This window comes from Odocoileus virginianus, chromosome 3 (genome assembly GCF_023699985.2).
Source record: "Odocoileus virginianus isolate 20LAN1187 ecotype Illinois chromosome 3, Ovbor_1.2, whole genome shotgun sequence".
In the NCBI taxonomy this organism is placed as follows: domain Eukaryota; kingdom Metazoa; phylum Chordata; class Mammalia; order Artiodactyla; family Cervidae; genus Odocoileus; species Odocoileus virginianus.
This window is the reverse complement of record NC_069676.1, coordinates 43,980,276-43,993,853: the sequence shown is the minus strand read 5'-3', so window position 1 is coordinate 43,993,853 and position 13,578 is coordinate 43,980,276. Positions and strand designations below refer to the sequence as shown.

Below are 13,578 nucleotides of genomic sequence, written 5' to 3'. Positions count from 1 at the left end.
GACAAAGGGGTCTGGGCTGGAGCTTCCTTTGAAAATAGAAAATGTATTTATTTACACAGGAGGCATAGAGAACAGCTCCAGGATTGGAACAGTGATGTGCCTTCCCAAAGAAGCATGTTAAGGACAGATACTTACAGAATTCAATAACATTGGGAAATTATAGAATAACCCAGATACTTGTTTCCCAGCTAATTTTAGCTTTTATAAGTAATGATGTGATGGCTATTTACAGGGATGGTAAGTGAATTCCAGAGGCCACAATGAAGTGCGCCATTAAAAATGATACCCAGGAAGATTGTAGCAATGTGAGGCCAGGCTTAGCAGAGAAGGGGGAACACAGAATGCAAAACCATGTTCCAATTACAGCTGTTTAGAAAAACATCTGCTTACAGACAAACTCTGGAAGCCAAAATTAAAAACAGTTGATTTGCTTGACTGATGGGATTAGGAGTGATTAAAGCAACATTTTTGTTACAGTTGTTATATTGTGGTTTGTGCCATTTTTTAAGTAAAAAAAAGCAGAGGGAGAGGATTGTAAGGGAGTGAGTGTTGCTCGGGGGCCCCTGGCGCCCGCTAGAGCTGACCCCCTCATTCATTTTCCTCTTTCTCTGATACTGTGTCTTTCCCATTTGCTACCAGTCAAAATGGCTCCAGACCCAACAGGACCTATTGAAGAGGGATTTTTCCAAATTTACAGTAGCTGAAAGCATAGCCAATTGACTGGCCAGTGAAAAAGCATTGCTGGGCTTTGTCATCGAACCTTTCGGCACAATGGGTAGTTAAGGAAACATAGGGCAAAGGGAAAGTTTGGGGGGAGCCAGACCATGACAACAGATGCCTTCAAGGCACCTGTGAATCAATAAACCCTGAACCCTCAGGTTCAGAGCCCACAAGGGCTGGCCACTTCATCAGCCAGAAGACACCCAGTCATGCAGGCTTCTTGGAAGAAAAGCAGATGTTGTGTAGTGAGCAAAGGGGGCACTTAAGACATCAAGCCCTGTCTGGGGTGACCCCTGTGGTGTGGGCAGCGAGGGTGGAGAGATGCAGGACCTGTAACAATCACTCGCATTTGAACAACAGCAGTGACCGCCCACCCATCATTGTCCTGACAGTCGAGGATCTTGCAAGGTGCCCTGGAATGCCAGCCTTGCCCTCGGCTGAGCCACGATGGGGCTCAGGCTCTGGGCTCCTGTGGCCTCTCCCAGGCAGAGTCCATAAACTGTAATGTATCTCTCCAGGGGAGGGAACTGAGTTTCCGAACAAATGAGTAACTTGCCCAGCGTCCAAGGCCACATGTCCTTGTAAATGACACGGTGATGCAAATCCACACCACGTTCCAGACTGCCTGCCCTAATGAATGATGTGGAGGAGCAACCCAGTGCCTGGAAAGAGAAAGGAAATAAAATTCCCTCGGGGGCTCACACACCACTGAGGGATCCCTCAGACAGCCGGTTTATAAGGTCAAACTGCTATTAAGAGTATGAGAAGCTTGGGGACAGGCAGCATGGAACTTCAGGTGGCTGGGCCAACAGAGAGACCCAGATAGCCCAACACAGTGCTGGCTTCAAGTCGAGCAAACGTGAATGAGAAATGTTAGAAATTTAAAAGAGAAATACAGACTCCTGACCCCTGCCCACTCAATTAACATGCTCACACAGAGATTCAGAAGAGAGGAGAATTGATTTTCAACTTTTGCTCTGCTCTGGGTCTTCTGAAATTGTTCACAATCAAACCACACGGTACCACTTCCCTCCAGGATGGTGCCTGGAGCCTGCAGGATGAAGACTGAACTCTGCCCAGGCTAGGAGAAGCCCCACATACCTGGGCTGCAGGCCCTCCATGCTGGTCCTTTCTGGTTTTCAGCAACATGCCATCACCAGAGCACATCTTATTATAATAATCGGAGAGGAATTCCAGGGCATCACAGCTACATCTTCTTTGGGCTGAGTCCAGGTAATTGTCCCAGAGCTTTGGCATCAGTCCAGTCAGTGAGCAAAGCTGTCAGCAGCCTCTGTGGACACACAGTTCTTCTTTTCCACCTCCTCTTCCTTTCTCTGACCCACTCTCCCTTGATGAGTCTCCTCCTCCTGCAGGAATTGTCCCTACTTCTTATTTCTCCTGGCTCTTACACTTGGTTTTGGAGAGCAGAGGTCTGCTCCCATTGTGCAGTGCTCAGACCATCTAGCCGGGAGCTTTCAACTAGCTTTAGCTGTGGAATCCTCTGGACAGCAATCTTAGGTGGGCCCCCTTGTATAATCAGACAGAGGTGGATTGAATCAGACAGAGCTGGCTGAAATGGGAACCGGAGCTCAGAGCCCTCTGTCCAGGTCCCCCTCTGCTACCTGCTCCTAAGAGCACCCCTTCATCAGGGTGGCACCTGCACCCCAGTATGCTCAAGAATGTGAAGAGCATGTCAGTCAGGGTCAGAGGTGGGGCCAGAACCCAGGCCTCCTGACTCCAGCTGGAGGCGTCCACTTCTCCCACCTCCAGGAGAACAAAGCACCCTTGTTCCATACCTATACCCCCTGTTCCACTCCCCATTTATTAAAAAAAAAAAACTTTATTAATTAAGTAACTTGTTTTTGGTTGAGCTGTCTTTGTTGCTTTTTTGCAGGCTTTCTCTAGTTGCAGCAAACGGAGGCCACTCTTCATTGTGGTGTGCAGGCTCCTCATAGAGGTGGCTTCTCTTGCTACGGAGCACAGGCTCTGGGCGCACGGGCTTCAGAAGTTGCAGCTCACCAGCTGAATTGCTCTGAGGCATGTGGAATCTTCCCAGACCAGGGATCAAACCCAGGTCCTCTGCACTGGCATGCAGATTCCCAAGCACTGGACCACCAGGGAATTCCTTCCACTCCCCACTTCTGTTGGCATGAGTCTAGTGATTCCTAGTGCTGTTTCCCTCTTTTCCCTTCTTGCCCCACCCTGGCATTTCTATGCAATGGATTGTGGGGCAATCAGGTGAGCAGGATCCACCAAGGTAGTGCCGGAGCTGGGCTGTGCAGGGGCAGATGGACACCTGTACCAAAGGTGTTACGAAATTTCTCTGGGCATCAAACCATCTGAGGAACCTACTGTCACTAAGTACCAGCAACTGGAAATACCGGAGTCACAAGAACATTGATTCCCATTAGAGCCACCTTCCTCCTCTGTAAATGTGTATAAGTGACAGTCATGCAAGTCTCTCGGGTCACAGGAGGAGCCTCGTGGTTCAGGTGGAAGGCCAGCGAAGTCGGCATCGAGGACAATTCTGCAGTCCACTCTGCGGTTCTCAGCACAAGCCGCCCCTCTGGGATCTGGGCTCCTCTCTACTAAGGGGATATAATCCCCACCTTCCTTGCCTCACTGGGGTGCAGAGAGGGGCGTGAAGAGGCCGTGCAGAGTGTGACCTGTAGACAGAAAGTAGACAGCCAGGTGGTGTAGAGCTCGGCTCTGGAGTTGGGCACACGTGGGTTTCAGGGTGAGCACAGCCAGTGCTGGGACCCCAGGCAGGCTCCTTCATCTCTGTGAGCCTCATCTGAAGGGGAGTGGAGGACCCACATCTGAGTGGGGCAGTGGGTGCGTGTGTTCTGTGAGGCGCTCAGGACAGGGCCTGGGCCCCGTCAGCGAATCCACATCCTTCTTTCACAGAGGGCCTGGGCAGTGATTCCACATCAACCAAGGCTTTCAGATGCTTAAAAAGCAACTTGGCTGCGTCCTGGCAACAGAAGGGCACGTGGGCAATGCTAACCCCTTCCATGCATGGATCCAGGCAGCCGACCACTTCAGTCCATTCTGGACCCAAGAAATGGGTCTGAGTCACCTGGATCCACCTGGAGCGGAGATACTGGGGAAAGACCCCACCTCATATCAAGGAGCTCAGCTGCTAAAATATGCAGGGGCTGCAGTGACTTTGGGCTACTGCATTTTGCAAGCTCAGCCAGCTTTAAGAACGAAATGGATTACAGGCAGTTTTCAAAACAAATGATTTGCGGGGGAGGGGACTGTTGATCCAACAGATCTATGAGACCCTTTAGAATTTGGTTCCTTTCTGGATGGGCCACAGCCCCCTCTGCTTTGGGCTAGACAGAGCCTCCTCACCACCCCTGACCTCCAAGTTGCTGCAGAAATGGTGCATGTCCTGGCCTAGTGAGGAGGGGAGGGGCAGGGTGGGTGCAAGCCACAGAAACAGCTCCAGGCTGCCCAACCCCCTCCCACATTCCTGAGCAGGTCCAGGCAGTTCCCTAACTGAAAGTTCTGAGGGCTCCCAACCTCTGCCTGGCTCCTTCTACCTGTAGCAGCTTGAGCGCCTTCCCCTCCTTCTCCTGTTGCTCCTTTGAAGGTCAATTCCCAGGGGGACAAGGGAGCATCCCTTCCTGTCCCCCATCACCTCTCTGCATCTCTCCCCTTGGGGCTTCATGGGCAGGGAGGGAAGCCAGGTTTTCATTCTTCCCGCTTCTCCTACATGTCTGAACAGCTCCCCCCACCCACCAGCAGACACCCCCACCCCAGAGCACTGGGATGCACACTCCTGCTGCCTCTGGTACATGAGTGGCTCATTTACATGTGGGCTCATTTACATGTCTTTTAAGTCCATCAGACAGACTTTGACAGTTGACATGGGCTCTGAGAAAATTCCAAGGAGAAAAACAAATCCTAGATTTATAAAATGAAAACATAGGCTCTTTACTTTGTTTCATTTCAATTTTCAAAGTTAGCTATTTTTTAAATTAAACATTGTATTTTGAAATGATTGTAAATTCACATGCAATTTTTAAGAAATATAGAGGGATTCTCTGTGCCCTTCATCCTATTTCCCTCAATGCTGCTGCTGCTGCTGCTAAGTCGCTTCAGTCGTGTCTGACTCTGTGCGACCCCATAGACGGCAGCCAGTGCTAACATCTCATAAAACTACAGCACAATATCAGAACCAGAAAAGCGGAGATATGTGTATATGTATGGCTGATTCACTTTGCTGAATAGTAGAAACTAATACAACATTGTAAATATACTCCAATAAAAATTTAAAAGAATCACAACCAGGATACCAACAATCATACAATCTACCGATTGTCATCAGATTTCCCTAGTTTAACTTTTGTGTGTGTGTGTTCAGGTCAATACAGTTTTATTATATACATAGGTTCTACACAGTCCCAAAGCCATAGCATCCCTCTCTTTGCCCTTTTACAATCACACCTCACCCTTGGCAACTACTAATCTGGTTTCCATTTTTAACATTTTATCATTTCCAAAACATAATGTAAATTATATCATACAGTATGTAACCTTTTGGGACTGGCTTTTTTCACCTGGCATAATTCTCCAGAGAGTCATTCAAGTGGTGTGTATCAAGAGTTCTCTCTTGCCAAGTAGTATTTTAAGGCTACCCTGAGAAGGAGGCAGGTGCTTGTGACATCCAAGCACAAGCTGCATAGTGACTGCTCAGGGACAGGCTAGAGAACAAGCTTTCTTAGGTTCTTGGAGAACAAGAAGTCTTAGCTACTGTAATGGCTGTGGCCCTCCAAAAGGCCATAGTACACAAACAGATTTATGATGTATCTGCGACACTCAAATTTCATAGGAGGCAGCAGTTATGGGGAGAATATCTAAATAGACTGACCAACACTGCTACTGAGGGGCTGTCATGCTGGCAGGAGCTTGGGGTAAATGGACACAAGGGCCACTCCTCCTAGTCTGGAGTTGACCACAACCCAGATCCCATGTTTGCAATTTAAGGTTTCAGACCCATGAGTCTATCCCTTATTAACCTTTTACACAGATAAAATCAGGGACTGCCTTTTTATCACAGTATCAGGAAAGACTCTTAGCTGGACAAGGTTCCTCTCACAGATGCCTGAAACCTCTTGAAGAGAAAACAAAGTCAACCATCTTCCAAGGTGGCAGTAATGATAAAGAACCTGCTGCCAATGCAGGAGATGCAAGAGACATGTGTTTGATCCCTGGGCTGGGAAGATCCCCTGGAGGAGGGCATGGCAACCCACCCCAGTATTCTTGCCTGGAGAATCCGATGGATAGAGGAGCCTGGAGGGCTACAGTCCATAGGGTCACAAAGAGTTGAACACGACTTGACATAGCACATACCGCAAGAGAGGCTTACACTCTTCTCCTCAGAAAGCAGCAGACTCATTCACACTAGGGTGTGAAGACACGATAACCAATGAGATCAGAGAGTGGTCCCTGTGGGGAATCTTTTCTTACCCTGGTAGCTCAGATGGTAAAGAATCTGTGTGCAATTCGAGTGATCTGGGTTGAATCCCTGGATAGGGAAGATCCACTGGAGAAGTTAATGGCTATCCACTCCAGTACTCTTGCCTGGAGAATCCCATGGACAGAGGAGCCTGGCAGGCTACAGTCCATGGGGTAGCAAAGGGTCAGACGTGACTGAACAGTTTCCCTTTTCTGTGGCTGCTCAGGAGATTCTGGTGGGTGCTTAGGTCAGCAATAAGCTCACTTTCTTTGAAACCCAGACCACCATCTACTCGCAGGCCCTTATAAAGGTGTTCATCAAAACCTCAGCTGTCTATGTCAATGCACCAACCATGTGCATGGCGGGGGCTTGAGCAGCTCTCCCCGAGTTTTCTCAATGAATGTGCTCAGTCCTGCTTCTCTCCCTGAGGAGGATCCTGAGGGATGCCCTGGAGTAGGGGGCCAGGGAAGACTGAAGGTGACTTTTCCCTGTAGGAAATAGCCTCTATCTTGAGGAAAGGAGGACGGTTTGGTCAAAATGTCTTCTCAGCACTGAACGTTGTGTTTCAAAGTGGAAACACACCACCTGGTGACAAGCGGTCCAAGCTGTGTCCACCACAAAACCTTGGAAAACAGACTCTGGGAAACTGGCACAGTTAACAGTGCTAGGAATTAAAGAATAAATCTTGTCAGGCATCTATGAGACCCAAGTAAATGCCAGGAGATACAAAGAAGGAGTCATGCAGCCCAGGGAAACGGGACTGCCCAAGGGCAAGGGCATAAAGCTACGTCCTGGTCAAGTCAGCTCTGTAACCCAGGGCCACGGCTTCACCGGGGCACAGTTTCCTAATTACAGGTACGATTGATCCCAAGCAAGAAAAGGCAGTTTTATCCAAGTTGAAAGTTTTCTTTCAGGAGGCATTAGCACAGAACGGATGGATTAGTAATTTAAGAAATTTGCTTTTTCCTACAAGTGCATTTGTATGCCAACTCTCCCATATTCAAACCTTTCATCCTTCCCCTGGGGCTCTTGAGAGAGTCCTGAGAGGTGAAGTCACCTCCGCCAGCCACAGCCTCCCAACGCCCTCCTGGGCAGCAGCCCACTCAGCAGCTCCAGTGCAGTGTCTGTGCAGTCCGTGAAGGGACGGTGGCTCAGCCTGCACGGTAGAGGGGAGGGGAGAGCTGGGAGGAGTGGGAAGGTGGGAGTGAAAAGGTCACCAAAGCCGACAGGAGCCATCAGTCACTCACCACCGCGGTAGGCTTTTGGAGAGAGCTATGCCACCCTGGCTGGGGTGGAGACCCCTGGGCACACTCCAGGAATCTGAACACAAACTCGACCTGATTCATCCCTGTCATACCGACTGCCACATTCACAGAGAGACGAGACAGACAGAGAACTGCCCATTCTGGGCTAAAAGCCCAGCCCAGAAGAGGAAGCGTTTCAAACACAGGACCAGAAGTCACGTTCTAGTAACTCCACCTCTGCTGTTTCTCTCAGATGTGGCCTGTCTACTCAGCCCCACTCTCTCTGCCCGAGGCCAGCCCTCACCTCCTCTTGTCTGCCCCGAGCCTCTGGCCGCCTATCTTCTGCTTCTTCAGTCAGGCCCCCACGATGCCACCCATTTACCTACCAGCAACATCGGTCAGATTCCCACACTCCTTGAAGGGTTCCCTTTTCTGCCCTGCCCCTCAGCATCATTTCTCCAGTGTCATCCCCTGGCCCTGACACACACACCCCAGGCCTGAGCCCAGAGCACTGGGCAGACTGTAGTCTGCAGGTCATCTCGATAGTGTCCAGGGCTGCAGGGACCCCTCCTTCCCCAAGCCATGCTGTCTTCACCTAACTCATTAACCCAAGATGTGGTTACAGGGGTCTTCTACCCACCAGTGTGTGACCTTGGGCAATCACATCACCTTTTTGTGCTTCTTTTGCTTCATCTTAAAAATGGGGATAATCAGAGGGGCTTCCTATCTCTTTGGCCTGGGGTGGGGATCTGATGACTTGATGCCAGGTGCTGGGAGTAGGAAGTGCTCACAGAGTGCCAACTCATGGGCCTCCCTGTTGGTATACTGGTTAAGAATCTCCCCGTTAATGTAGGGGATATGGGTGTGATCCCTGGTCTGGGAACATTCCACACGCTGTAGAGCAACTAAGCCTGAACACCACAACTACTGAAGCCCATGTGCCTAGAGCCTGTGCTTCGCAAGAGAAGACACTGCAGTGAGCAGCCTGTGCACCACAATGAAGAGTAGCCCCTGCTCACCGCAATTAGAAAAAGTCCATGCACAAAGCAATACCCAGCGCAGCCAAAAATAAATAAATAGAAAGAAAGAGGGGCTTCCCTGGTGGCTCAGTGGTAAAGAATCTGCCTGCCAATGCAGGAGACACAGCTTCAAACCCTGAGCCAGGAAGATCCCACATGCGAAAGAGCAACTAAGCCTGTGCACCATAACTGTTGAGCCTGTGCTCGAGAGCCCAGGGACTGCAACTGCTGAGTCATGTGCTGTGACTACTGAAGTCAGCACGCCTTAGAGCTGTGCTCTGCAACGAGAAGCCACCATAATGAGTAGCCCACGCACTGCAGCTAGAAAGAAGCCCCCAGTCACCACAACTAGAGAAAAGTCCATGCACCAACAAAGACCCAGCACAGCCAAAAACAAAAGTAAATAAAATTATTTTTAAAAGAAAGAAAGAAATTGAGGGGAAAAAAGAGTGTCAACTCTCACTAGTGTTTTTAACTTGCCTCGGTGTCTTGGGCAGCCAGGGCACCGAGGATGACGGTGCCCTGTGTGGGGGATGACGATACCCAGCCCCATAGGGGTTGGTCTGCATTTCAAGCCTGAGATCGAGGCAGGGATCCAGCTGTGGATGAGCTGGAGTGATTTCAGGAAGTACAAGGTGAGGGAAATTATGAAGGTTGATCTCTACCCTCCTGGGGGCTGGAGGAATCAGTGAAAGGCAAAGCCCTCATCTGCTTCTACCCTTTGCAGTAATTCCCATGGGAAGCTCAGTGCATTCCTGTGGTGCTGGGTTTTCCAACTGCTGCCTGATTACTTACTCTGCTCTCTCTCCAAGGGCCCTGTAAGCAAGTGAATATGTGCCTCTCTGTACCAGGTCACATTTGACCCACTCCACAAGGATAGCCAGAGCCCAGTACCCTTGAAGGGAAGGGGTGTTCCAGGGTAGATGATTCCGGCTTAGCAGATTCACAGCTGAGAAATCATTCTCAATAAGCCTTGTCTATCCTCCTCCCTGGAGGGGTGAGGGAGATAAGCAGCCGGAGTTCCTATTCCTAGAACTGCTTGCAGCATGGTTTCCCACAGCCGGCCACCTGGGTGCTGAGGGGAGCATGCTGTGCGCACAGGTCTGCGGCAGCCTGCCAGGGTGGGGGCTCAGGTGGGCTATGCAGAGTGCCGCAGCTTTCTCCACCCACCCAGCCCCAGAGCAGGAAGGCAGTTCCACAAAGTCTGCACAGCTATGACAAGGAAAGAGGTGTGGGGGCGGGGAGTGAGGACCACACAAACCTCCCTGAAACACAGCATCAGAAAGTCTCCATCCCTTGGAGATGGGAAGTTAGAAGTCAGTGATGGAATTTCAGTTCTCATGAACTAAACTCGAGCAAGTCTCAACCTATTTGAGCCTTAGTTTCCTCATGTGCAAAATGGAAAAATGGAAAGAATGTCTGCTGTCCAGTCCCTCAGGGGTCCATTAATTCATTCATTTGTTCACCTACTAATTAAACTGGGGTCACATGCCAGGCCCAAAGGCAGGCTGCCAGGAGAAACCTCCCAGGTCCCTGGAGCCTCCAGAAACACATAGTCCAGCTGCTCTGATAACCACAGAAGCTCACATTAGTGAAAAGGCTTAGTAAAAGTGTGAAAATGCCAAACCACTGGCATCACTAACATGAAATGTCTCACACTGAATGTAATCTGCTGAAAAGGGGCAAAATATCTGTGAAGTCTCACTGCTTCTCAGACTTCCATGTGTGTTAGGGTATCTTGTTAAACTGGAGAGTCTGATTCAGAAGGGCTGGGGTGAGCCTGAGCTTCTGCATTTCTAACAAGCTCTCAGGGCAGCTGCTTCTGGTCTGTGGACACATTTTGAGTAACAAGGTGTGCAGTTAATACTGAGTGATTACTGTTCACTAAACCCAAAACATAAATTAATTTATCCAACCCACTAATTGTAGGATTTAGGGAGAGGAGAACACAGAATGGGTAAGTTTTGAGGGAGTTGCCTGACAATGGGCAAGTTCTAGAATATGCGGCTTCCCTGCATGGTGGCCGCTGAGGATGGTCCATCCATCTATAAGACATGGGGTGAGGCACAGAGGCATTTGAAGGAAGTGAGGTCTGGGGGAGGGGACAGGTGCACACACTTCCTGGCCTGTGTCCAGGATGCTTTGTGGAAAGGCAGGCCACCTGAGAGGCTAGCATGGATTGATCACAGATCTTGGCTAGTTTCTTCTGGGTACCCTCTTCTCCCTGCAAGAGTGCATGGGGAGGAAGCTTGTCTTATGTGGGTCTCATTTGAAACTGTTTAGATTCAGGGAACAAACTGGCTTAGGCCAGATATTACCTTCAGGACAAAGTAACAACTCAGAGCCTGAGGCAGGAAGCTCTCAAATTTCAGGAGGAATGGGCTAGGATGGGGAGGTGGCTAGTCTCTTCTTCAGGCCCTCTCTAAGTCTTTGTTTCTGTCTGTGTGTTCTCCAAAGCATCTACAGTTAAGGCTGCAGAAGGCGCCCAACGAGGGGGTGGCTATGTACTGGAGTCATAAATTTGTCCTTGAAAGAAGTAGCCCACTCAAACACATGTGCTTTACAGTAAGAACGGAGCTGAGGCACCTGGAAAATTCTCTTCTTCACTTGATGAACTCTTTGCTCCAAAAAATAAAGCCATAAACTTGTTCAACAGCTGGAATTTTCCCTCTGAAGAAAGTACCTCATCTGGCAGTTGACTTAAGCAGTTATTTGCAGCCTATAATTTTCACAAAAACAGTAGGGTGTGCCTGGCGGGAGATGTTTTCTACAATCCCATGGAATAAAAAAAACAATGAGAAAACTTTGGAACAAAGGATGCTCTGATTCCATCAGAAAATCGACAGTTCAGGGTCACAGCCAAGAAAGACGTGGAAAGTTTTCAAGCAGACTTGTGAGGAGCTGAGAGCGCTGTGAAAAGTACAACCTGCAGGGTGCCTGGGTGGGAAGAGCGGGGAGCGGGTGCTGGGAGCAGGGGGCCAGTAAGGAGGTGGTTGCAACAGCACAGGTAAGAAAGCCCAGGGCCCACGGAGGGGGCCGGAGTGAAAGTTAGGAAGAGGGATCCAGGAGGAAAAGTCCGCAAAGGGAGAACCACCAGGACTTGGCCCTGGATAAACTGTAGAGAAGGAAGATCCAGGGACCACCACAATTCTCCAGGTGACTGAAGAATACAGGCCAGGCAATGAGGAAAGGTCACAAAAGGATGGACAGATTTTAACGTGCTGGGAAGGGTTTTACAGGCGTGATAACAATTGGAAGTAGGCTTTGTTTGTTGTCTATATGTCTCTGGGTCTATAGGGAGAGAGCCCGTTGAAGTGAATGAAGTGGATTGGTGAGAGAAAAGAGATGCCGGCAACTTTACTTCTCTGGGACACTCCTTCTAGTGTCCTTTAGCACTGAAGATTTCCTCCTTTGCTCCAAACTGCATGAAAACAGCAGTTCACAGGGCATTCCTGAGAATCCACCTGCACGATTAGTTTACACCCACACAGGAGGCCACAGGAACCTGGGAGGCTGACCTGGAGTGGGTTGCACTTCTCTCATGGGCTGGGGACACATATAATCTACCAGAGCTGAATATTACCAGCTTCATGCAAGCCTCAGGTCTGCCACCCTTAATTCCCCTCAGGCTGAAGAGCAGGAGAGGACTCAGGATGATGAAAAGGCCTTTTGTGTTTTGTTCTAAACTAACTGACCTGCCTGGTGAGGGAGAAAACAGTCATTGGATTCAACCCTGTGCCTTTCACTTTGGGGTTCCTATTTGAATACACCAGTTATTTCCTCTTCCAGATCCTCTTACTGCTGCTACATGTCTAAGATGATGGAGTAACATGGACGCTCTTCTCAGACCTCAGTTTAGCTGCCTGGACCCTAACCTACCACCTCTTTGAGTGTTTCTCAGGTTTCTGAGAGTCTGCTTTGCTTATACAATTGCTATTAGTCAGAGTTGGCTAATGCTAGTTGCTGTAACAGAATATATCAACTCTCAATGGCTTAACTCAGAAAAGGCCTATTTCTCACTCATAGAAAATCCACAGTGGATATTCCTAGTTGGTGTGCTCTCCTGCACACTGCTTCCTCAAGAGGAAACTCGGGCTCCTTCCACTGTGTGGCTCCACCATCTTTGAGTCTTTTATACTTCATGGCCAAGCCTCTAAGTGGCATGTAACCATTTACCTTATATTTTATATAAGCATCCCAAAGACAGCTCCTAATTTGGCAAATAAAAAAAGTCCAGCCAGCTTTATTCACATGACAGGTTAACAGGAAAGAAATGAATACATCTTCATGTAGAAAAGCTCATTCTAAGGAGAGAATGAAACATTTGAAACTTGCCATTATGGAAACTGTCTATCCTTCTCACCCATACAGATGAGGATGAGTTCTCAGCTAGTGTCTAAACTCCTAGATAAAAAACAGCTCCAAAAAGGCCATTTGAACTGCGCCTTCCTCCCAGAAATAGCCGTAACTTACCTCTCATTCATTGAGCTGCTCTTCTCTGCAGGCCCTACCCTAGGCACATGATATCTGTCACAGCTAATTCCCAGGACAGTCTGCAATGTATTCATGAATATGCCCACTGTACAGAGGAACGGACTGAGCATTTGAGAAGCTGGCTAGCTGGCCCAAGCTCACACATTTGTTACATGATAAAACTGGAATTTGATCCCAGACTGTCTGGCTCCAAGACCCACACTAGCTTCACAACATTAGCCTGCTTTTCTCAGTGATCAAAACAAAACAAAACCAGAACCAGCAAAGGAGACAGCAGCAACTTTAGAGGCCTCACACCCTTTCATGCGGTCCATGGCAAATGGTAAATATTAGCATGTTGGAGCCATCTCTGCCCTTTGAACATCAGGTCTGCTCTGAGTTCCCAGTGACAATAATTTGAAGCTACAATTCCCACTTCCTGCATTAGCTATGAGTATACACAGATTGCGAAACTGCAAAAAAACCAGCTGCCCCTTGCAGCAGAAGGTAGCAATTACAACAGACTCTGCTCAAAGCCCTTTGCACTTACCAGCTCCAGCTGAGGCCAGGACAATATACTTGGGATCTCACAGTAAAGACAGACTTAGCGCCAGTGCCGGGAGCCAGTTCATCCCAGCACATACCAGCCAATTAT

The 13,578-nt window shown here is 49.0% G+C and overlaps 1 long non-coding RNA gene across 1 annotated transcript; it reads right to left on the bottom strand.

The window, feature by feature from the left end:
* Positions 1–23: 23 nt before the first annotated feature.
* On the bottom strand, positions 24–13,066 carry LOC139034392 (uncharacterized). The gene is made up of 2 exons (XR_011486854.1): positions 12,924–13,066; positions 24–3,386 (listed from the first exon to the last, which is right to left on the bottom strand). It is a non-coding gene; the product is annotated as an uncharacterized lncRNA (long non-coding RNA).
* Positions 13,067–13,578: the final 512 nt, after the last annotated feature.